This window comes from Lutra lutra, chromosome 1 (genome assembly GCF_902655055.1).
Source record: "Lutra lutra chromosome 1, mLutLut1.2, whole genome shotgun sequence".
Lineage (NCBI taxonomy): Eukaryota > Metazoa > Chordata > Mammalia > Carnivora > Mustelidae > Lutra > Lutra lutra.
In genome coordinates this window covers 221,534,977-221,544,492 of record NC_062278.1, presented here as the reverse complement: position 1 = coordinate 221,544,492, position 9,516 = coordinate 221,534,977, and positions in this window count along the sequence as shown.

Here is a 9,516-nt window from a genome sequence, read left to right as displayed (position 1 = left end):
CCTATCTCTGTGCTTTAGCGAAAACACCTTTCTGCGCCAGAAACGTCTCAAGAATTCTTTCTTCCCCTTTCACTCCCAGACCCCACATCACATCAGTTATATGCTCAGTGCTCAAGGATGCGGGGAGGAGGGTGTTGTTCAGGGAATGTTAGGTCGTATACGTCTCCTTTGAATTTCTACTCAAACCTACTTTGCGAGATTCTCAGTTCAGTATTAACTCTAGGTGAGATGTGCAGGCAGTTAGTTACCGGATCATGTGGCAATGGGGCAACCACTGAGTATTTGATCCTTATCAGAATGATTCAGGCTCTAGGTCAGCCTCCTGGGTGAAGGCAAACACTTTTTTGCTTCTATCCCTCATCATTTCCCCCCTGACCAATTTTCAGTCCTTAAATCTTTAAGGTTGTTGAAGGGTTAAGGGCTCATCATTAATAACTTCTTCAGGCCAACGGGGTATAGAGATGTCCCTTTGATGAGGGAGCAGAAGGCGAGCTGAGAACAAGGCACAAGCCGATACCCCACAAACCAGCCCCTTCACAGGGAAGATCTGTGTGACATCCCTCAGGCACTTCGGCTGCCCTGAAACTAACGGAAGGAAAACCAAATGGTTAACTAACAGAGATCACCATCCTGCACCACAGGCGTCTCCCTCAGTTTACAAATGTCTCAGTGATTTACAAGGACAAAGCATTCTTACATGGGGCGCCTGGGTAGCTCAGTGGGTTAAGCCGCTGCCTTCGGCTCAGGTCATGATCTCGGAGTCCTGGGATCGAGTCCTGCATCGGGCTCTCTGCTCAGCAGGGAGCCTGCTTCCTCCTGTCTCTCTGCCTGCCTCTCTGCCTGCTTGTGATCTCTCTGTCAAATAAATAAATAAAATCTTTAAAAAAAAAAAAAAAGCATTCTTACCAATAACCTAACTTCTAGAAGGAAACTCCCAACCATCTTAATGTTAATGCTTTACTAGAGGGAAAAACCACCTTAACTTGATCATGGCAAGGCCCCCAATATCTCATAGGTCCTCTTTAGCTTACAGAAATTCTTTTTTTTTTAATTAATTTATTTATTTGACAGAGAGAGAAAGATCACAAGTAGGCAGAGAGGCAGGCAGAGAGAGAGGGAAGGAAGCAGGCTCCCTGCAGAGCAGAGAGCCCAACGCGATGCGGGGCTCGATCCCAGGACCCTGGGATCATGACCTGAGCCGAAGGCAGAGGCTTTAACCCACTGAGCCACCCAGGTGCCCCAGCTTACAGAAATTCTTTTGAAAACCTCCCTTTTTCCTTGCCCCCAGCTCACAAGCGTAGAATCAGTCACCCCTCGCAGCTCCGGGGAGCAGCTCCCTCTGCCCACAGGTCCTGTTCCCAAGCTTTCATAAACCACCATTTTGCACCAAAGGCATCCCAAGAATTCTTTCCTTGGCCATCAGCTCTGGACCTCACCCCACTGAACCTCACCTGCATTCAAAAGCTACGTCATCTACCTCTGAGTCAAAATTGGTCACTGTCTGTCCCTACTACTAGGGAAAGCCACTGCTGTAGAGTGCAGAGTAAACACGGGCGCGAACTCCTTTCCAGTAGAAGGTCTGCTGGCTGGCAAAGGAGCCAGGGGCTGCCTGCAGGTGTCTGACCTTGGAGAGAACAAAGGGAAAGAGACAACATATATATAGGATTAACATTGAATAAAAACAGGAAGGGCGATAAGAAGACCCTTTAGAGTGGGCAGCACGTGCCTCCTGACCAGCAATGTAACTGGTTAGTAAGAGACACTGTAGGGTCTGCAAGAGCAGGAATTTGACTGTTCGTATCTGTAAGTTATATTTTTGTTATAATTTTGTTATAATCTGGAATGTAGATGCAATGTACAGCTTTACTTATTTTTTTTTAAAGATTTTATTTATTTGACAGAGAGAGAGAGCCAGCAAGAGAGGGAATACAGCAGGGGAAGTGGAAGAGGGAGAAGCAGTCTCCCTGCTGAGCAGGGAGCAGAAGCAGGGCTCCATCCCAGGACCTTGGGATCATGACCCGAGCCAAAGGCAGAGGCTTAACCACCGAGCCCCCCAGGCCCCAACACACAGCTTCAACAATGCCGCATGTTCCTCCTTGCGTTGCTGTTAAGACACCTAATGTCATTCTATTTTGTAGAATTGCTTTATGCATTTGGGTAATGTTAGTGTTTAATAATGTAATGCTATTTTGAGAGTCTATTAGGTCCTCATTTGTGTATGTATCAAGGGCCTCCATGTGCCATATGCCATCTTCTCTGAACCCGCGGATGAAGATGTGAGATGGTCGTAGCAGTGGAACACGATCTCGTCCATCGTTATGAGTGGCTTGGCATACTGAATTAAGATTCTGATGGCTTGAGAATAAGAGAAAGGCTTCTTATGACATGAGAGTCCCATGTCACATTTACCACACGCCACCAAGAAACATTCCTTTTTAGTAATAGAAATACTATTTCTGTATGTGCCGGCATTGACGTAACGTATCCTATGGGCCATGTATTGGCACAAATAATGCGGTCTGTGCCTTGTAGTAGAGAAACCCATTAAAGGGGAAACTAAGCCACAAGTCCAACATGAACGCTGGTGCTGTAGCGCTGCGGGATGTTGTGCCCTTGTGAAAATGAGTCACGCTCTAGGTACAGTGCACACGTCTGCTAGAACGTCGGATGCCGCAGCAGTACCATCCGGGAAATCCACACAACGTTCGTCTTCCTCGGAGCCGAATGACTTCCTCTTTGACTTGCAGTTGGGATATCCAAGGTCGTTAGCTCTTGGGGGGCCACTTTCCGAATTTGTGGGTGACTGCGTGTGGGGTTTGGTTAAGGGTAGCTGTAGTTTGGTTGGCTCGTGGTTTTACACCAATCGAGGCAACTCCCGGGACAAACACGGCTAAGGGATAAAACTATTAAGAAACCCTCTGCTTGTGATGTGGTCATGCCAGACACACAGAACTGGTCAAGGTGACAGCTGAGTTATGCACTTGTTGGGGAGTCCTGCCCATGTTCCAGCTGTTGAAAGAACCCTGTGCCCCTGGGGTCCTGTTTTTATCCCTACAGAGTAGCAAGCATGGAGACTGTTTTCACAGGAACTATTGGGGCAGTCTGTCTGAAGCTGACCTCAGGCTTCCCAGCTTTAAAGTCCAGGACTTTAGGGACACCTGGGTGACTTAGTTCCTTAAGCAGCTGCCTTCGGCTCAGGTCGTGATCCCGGGGTCCTGGGATCGAGTCCCACATCCAACTCCTGGCTCAGCAGGGAGCCTGCTTCTCCCTCCCACTCTGCCTGCTGCTCTCCCTGCTTGTACTCTCCCTCTCTGTTAAATGAATAAACAAAACCTTTAAAAAAAATAAATATGGGGCGCCTGGGTGGCTCAGTGTGTTAGAGCCTCTGCTTTCCGCTCGGGTCATGATCCCAAGGTCCTGGGATAGAGCCCCGCATCGGGCTCTCTGCTCAGCAGGGAGCCTGCTTCCTCCTCTCTCTGCCTGCCTCTCTGCCTACTTGTGATTTCTGTCTCTGTCCAAAAAAAAAAATAAATAAATAAATAAAATCTTTTAAAATAAATAAAGTCCAGAACTTTAGGGAAAAGGGAAGTTTTAATGATTTTTAATGATTTTTTTAAAAAGATTTTATTTGTCAGAGAGAGAGAGAGAGCACCAGCAGGGGGAGCGGCAGGCAGAAGCAGACTCCCCACGGAGCAGGGAGCCCGATGCTGGGTTCGATCCCAGGACCTCATGACCCAAGCTGAAGGTAGATGCTTCACTGACTGAGCCACCCAGGCGCCCCGACCATATGAGTTTTTTTTTAAAAACTTGCTCTGCTGGAACTTTTTTTAAAAAAGATTTTATTTATTTATTTGACAGAGATCACAAGTAGGCAGAGAGGCAGGCAGAGAGAGAGGAGGAAGCAGGCTCCCCGCTGAGCAGAGAGCCCAATGTGGGGCTCGATCCCAGGACCCTGAGATCATGACCTGAGCTGAAGGCAGAGGCTTAACCCACGGAGCCACCCAGGCTCCCTGCTGGAACTTTTTATAAGGAACCTCTAGAGTAAACTCTCGATGGCCTCTTGAAGGCCAGAAGCCAAATACCTGTTGTCAAACTTGCCTGTGATTCCTACGGATGCAGGTGAATCCCTCTTCCCGAGCCCAGCCATGTATCCCGACGTTTCCCATGCCTGCCGGGAAGTCACGCTCCTTGCTCAGCTGGTAAGGCTGCTGGGAACTTGTCAGCAAAACATCAGGCCAGTATATTTCCAAGGGGCTTGACTGGCTTCAAAAAGTCCATTTTAGTTCCCGAAAGCTGTCTGGTCATGCCTTTCTCAAATATGACATATCTGTGGTAAGATGACCGGTGTTTCCGAGGCTGTCCTGTTGCAAAGCGCACAGATTCTCATAGAACTTATGCAAATGATTATAACAAAATCATATATAATGACTACAGTAGAATATAATACTGAGCGTTTCTGAGTTCTGGAGGGCTCAGGCAGGGAGAAAATTGAATGTTTCAATTTATTCACAAAGGAATATTTTATCATCTTCCTCATTTCATTCAGTCCTATGTTACTAATTTTCATTCATTTTTTTTTTTTAAGGATTTTATTTACTTGTCAGAGAGAGGGAGAGGGAGAGCACACAAGCAGTGGGAGCTGCAGGGAGAGGATCCTGACATGAGATTCAATCCCAGGACCTGGGATCATGACCCGAGCAGAAGGCAGTCGCTTAACCCACTGAACCACTCAGGCGTCCCTAGACCAGGGTACTTTTTTTTTTTTTAAAGGTTATTTATTTATTTATTTGACAGACAGAGATCACAAGGAGGCAGAGAGAGAGGAAGGGAAGCAGGCTCCCCGCTGAGCAGAGAGCCCGATGCAGGCCTCGATCCCAGGACCCTGGGACCATGACCTGAGCCGAAGGCAGAGGCTTTAACCCACTGAGCCACCCAGGTGCCCCAGTGTACTTTTAATATCCATTCATTTCAACCTTAGTCCTGACCACACATAAAATTTTTTTTTGTTTTTATTTCTTATTATGTTGCGTTCCACACCATACAGTTCATTGTTAGTTTTTGATGCGGTGCCCCAAGGTTCATTGTTTACGTAGAACACCCTGTGCTCCAAGCAATCCGTGCCCTCCTTAGTACCCACCACCAGGCTCACCCAACTCCCCACCCCTCCTTTCTAAAACCCTCAGTTTGTTTCTTGGAGTCCACAGTCTCTCATGGTTCGTCTCCCCCACCGATTTCCCCCCTTCATTTTTCCCTTCCTTCTGTCCTTCATGCTATTCCCTGTGTTCCACAAGTAAGTGAAACCATATGATAATTGACTCTCTCTGCTTGACTTATCTCACTCAGCATAATCTCCTCCAGTCCCATCCATGATGCAAAAGTTGGGTGTTCATCCTTTCTGATGGAGGCATAATATTCCATTGTATATATGGATCACATCTTCTTTATTTAAAATTCTTTTCCAAAGCTCTCCCTTCACAAACCTTCTACAACTTTCTTTTTCAATTGGATTTTGTCCTATGCATTTCTCTCCAAACAACCAGTCTCATTTTAGGACCAAGTTACTTTCTTTTTCCCTCAATAAAATGGATTCCAGTTTCCTATACCTTTTCTACACATCTGCCTTCCTACGTACAGCATTGTTTTCCTCATCATTCCCATCAGGCATAATTACATGTATTAAAATTTTAACTCTTGGAAACCTTAGTTCTGGTGAAAACTAACCAGTTGTGAGCAGTCAGTTACACCAGAATTCTTTAGATGGCAAATTTATAAACACACTTCCTAATTTCTAAAAACATACATTTTGGTGCCTTCTTAGGGCAGTAGGCAGTGCGTCAGTCTCATAAAAACATACGTTTTCCATAGTACAATCTTTCAGTCAAGCACAAAGCGTATTTACTTACAGACCCGAGTGAGTAACTCGGGTTCTCTATGATAAGAAGCCAAATACAAACCTACATTAGAATAATCAGTGCTTTAGTATTTTATCTTATTTGGAAAAGGCCGATATCCAGTCAATTTAACCCAATTTGACGTCTAATGTGGCAAAACTCCAAGGTTTCAGGTTACCAGACTTGGAAATCTACCTTAACAGTCACCCATGAGAACTTTATGTGATGGACGAAATTGCCCATGATTTCGAGTCACCTTTCCGCTGACTAATCACAGCAGAGGTGATGTGAGCTTATGGGAGTGTTAGTAAGCCTTGGTAGAATGAGTTTTCTGTCTAATACCAATGACTCTACAGACATGTGTACCTTAATTAAACTAAGAAACTTAAATCAGTGTCGATCAGTGTGCTCCCCATTGTCAGTTTTTACCTGTGGCCCCAGTGGGGAAAACTGAATTCGGGGAACGTGACCCCAGGAAGGAGTGCTCTAGGCTTCTCGAAGGCGAGGGAAGGAATAGGAGGCACAGCCTGGTGTGGAGCCAGTCCCTCGGGCTGTACCTGGGTGGCGCCCGAGCGGGAGGGGCCGGAGGGCCGGAAGAGGTGAGGCGCCTAAAAGCCCAGAGGCAGAGTAAAAGCATCCCCCGTCTTAAGCTCCTCTGCTCAGACAGACGAGCAGACGCTCATGGGGCCATGCAGTGTTACAGACGACCAGCCCTTGCAATCTGAGCATTTCCAGCTGGTTAAAAGGCGTTCCAAGGGTGCTCTGTAGGAACTGAGAGAAGGTCCCTTATCAAGAAGACCCCCCTGAGTTCCTGGTGGTGCCCCGTGCAAGATACGCCCAGAGCTTCCTGCCCACAAACGGACTAGAGGTGTCCCTCTAAGAAGTCACTGTGGACACTGCCTTGCCCTGTAGGAGGGATGCTGGTATCCCTCTGCTTCTCCATTGCATTCTACTCTACAAAATGGGGGCCGGTGAAGAGACCTAAAAACCCTACCACCAAGAACCTACCATTTTGAACCCATGGAAAAAACCAGAAAAGTTTTACAAGGGGAAATTACCCAGTGTTGTCCTTTAAGTAGTCAGTAGCGGGCACTGATGAAAAATAGGAAGGAGACCCATCATGGTCTAAGCAATGTTCCAACACAGGTTGTCCTTACAGCCATCTTCCCTAGGAAATCTTCCCCAGTGGGGTTTTAGTTCAGTCCAGTACTGGTTCCAGCTGCCTCTCAGTGGAGGTCCCATGGCCAGAAGCAACTAGACCCGAGATGTTGAGGGGATCACATGAGCCCAATGAGGAGGAGACCTTACGCAGGAGTCTTAAGATTGGAGGTGTCCTGGTGGCTTAGGTGGCTGTCCTGTGCTCAAGATAGACAGCTTTGTATGAGGACAGGAGGAATACAGAGAAGGCATCAAGTTTCTGGGTCTTATCATTCCCAGGCAGGGTACTAACTCCCAGCCAGAAGGTGGGCTTTCTCCTCCCCATAGAGGACTGCATGTTTCCGTAAAACCTTACTCTCTGAAGAGCCCCTGGAAGGAAAGTAAGAGAAAAGAGGGAGCAACTCACCAAGTTTGCACCAGGGCTCGAAGTCCAGTGAGAAGACAAGCCCCACGTCAGGTGCCAGAATGATGTGGGGCCATGAGCCAACGGTCAAGAAACAATTCTTGAGGGGCACCTGGGTGGCTCAGTGGGTTAAGCCTCTGCCTTCAGTTCGGGTCATGGTCTCAGGGTCCTGGGATCGAGCCCCACATCGGGCTCTCTGCTCGGTGGGGGGTGTGCTTCCCCGCCCTGCCTGCCTCTGTCTACTTGTGATCTCTTTCTCTCTGTCAAATAAATAAATAAAATCTTTAAAAAAAAAAAAGAATTCTTGAGGAACGTTTGATGCTAAAGGTGCTTTCGTATTAGCACAGGGACAGGACCTGTGGGCAGAAAGCGCTGCCTCAGCTGCAGGAAGCTGGTGGTTATCTGCTTAGTGGAGGGGGAGGAGACGTGCAGGGAGTCTCAGATCCTGAATGCCTTCTTGGAATTTCTACTCCTAAAACTGCTTTCGTAAGATTTTGCTGGTGCTTATCACTCAGTTGGATGTTAACGGTGGTGCTTGGGGGTCAGTTGGAGATGTACAGGTCATCAGGAGACCCTTTAAAAATGTGGCAACGAGCTCAAATTGATCCTTATTGGAACGACGCGGGCTCTATAAGGGGCAGGCTTCTGGGCTGCATGGGAACATTGTTCTGCTTCTGTCCTCACTGCCCGGACACTGACGCCTGCCTGCGTCCATTCATGGATGTGGGGGCCCAGTCTAAAGGATGTTACCCACTTCTATGAAACTAAACAAAGTATCTACTACATTTCCGAGTGGGACATCCGTCACAGCACCCTCAGCTGCGCTTGTGGTTCTGGAGCCTGGTTGGGAGCTTCCTGGCTATAATCTGAAACCAGCCCCTGTAGTCGGGGGTCGGGGGGAGAGAGAGACCTCAAGAAAGGAGGGTCCCCCCAGCTTGGTAGACGGCTGTTTCCCAAAGTAAAGGGAACTTACGAGAAAGGCGACTGTGGGGCGGCAGCAAGGTGAGTGGGTCCCCTCACCTACCCACCAGATCTTTATAGAGACGCCTTAACTGTGCTCAGTCTCGATGCCACGTCACCCTCTCAAGGCTGTACCCTCGGGGCAGCCTCTGGGAGCCCAGAAGGCAAGCACAACCAACATTGCAAGGACAGAAGAAGGGGGATGAGGTTCTGAGCGCCTGCGTCAAGGTCTTGGGCCATCAGGAGGTCATGTCTTTTGTTTTTACATTTTCTCTTTTAAGATTTTACTTCTTTACTTGAGAGAGGGAAAGTGAGAAAGAGAATGCCAAAGAGGCAGGGAGGGCAAAGGGAGAGGGAGAAGCGTACTCCCCACTGAGCAGGGAGCCCCAAGATCCCAGGACCCCGAGATCATGACTTCAGCCGAAGGCAGATGCTTAACCACTGAGCCCCCAGGCACCCCTGGAGGTCATGTCTTTTTTTTTTTTTAAGGTCATGTCTTTATGATGATTTCCCCCAACATCTTTGTTTAAGAAGAAACACATCACCAGTGACGTCACCACATGTGGTGAAGGCTCTGGGAAAGGAATCCAGTTAAAAGTCCCCTCTGCCAAACTCTCAGGGGTCTGCCACGTCCCTAACTCTGTTTTCCTAGGTCACGGTGCCTGCCATTCTCAGGGAGTAGACCCCAACTACAAAACATACTCTTCTCTAAACTGAGCACACCTGCTTCCCAGAGGAGCCCTGGACAGAGCCCCGGGGAAACCCGCTGCCTCCTGCTCTACCCTGGGACCCCCATCCGTACCCGCCCCTCCCCTCCCATGGACGCAGCTACAGTCCCGTCACCCCAGAAAGGGCCTAGCCCGGGTGGACAGGAACTTGGGCCCACATCTCTCGAGATGCCTGGCCCCTCTCCACCCGTGCAGAATGAATCAACTCTTCCGTGTTCTCTCCTCTCTGTACCATTCTTTGCCCCCGTGGCGGCGGCCCACCTAACAGGGATAGCATACCTTTTATACTTAAAAGTCTTTTAGGGACACGCTCAAAAAGCGATCTAAAATACATTTCTTTCCAGTGTAAAGTGTCCACTTGAAAGTTTTAAGTACA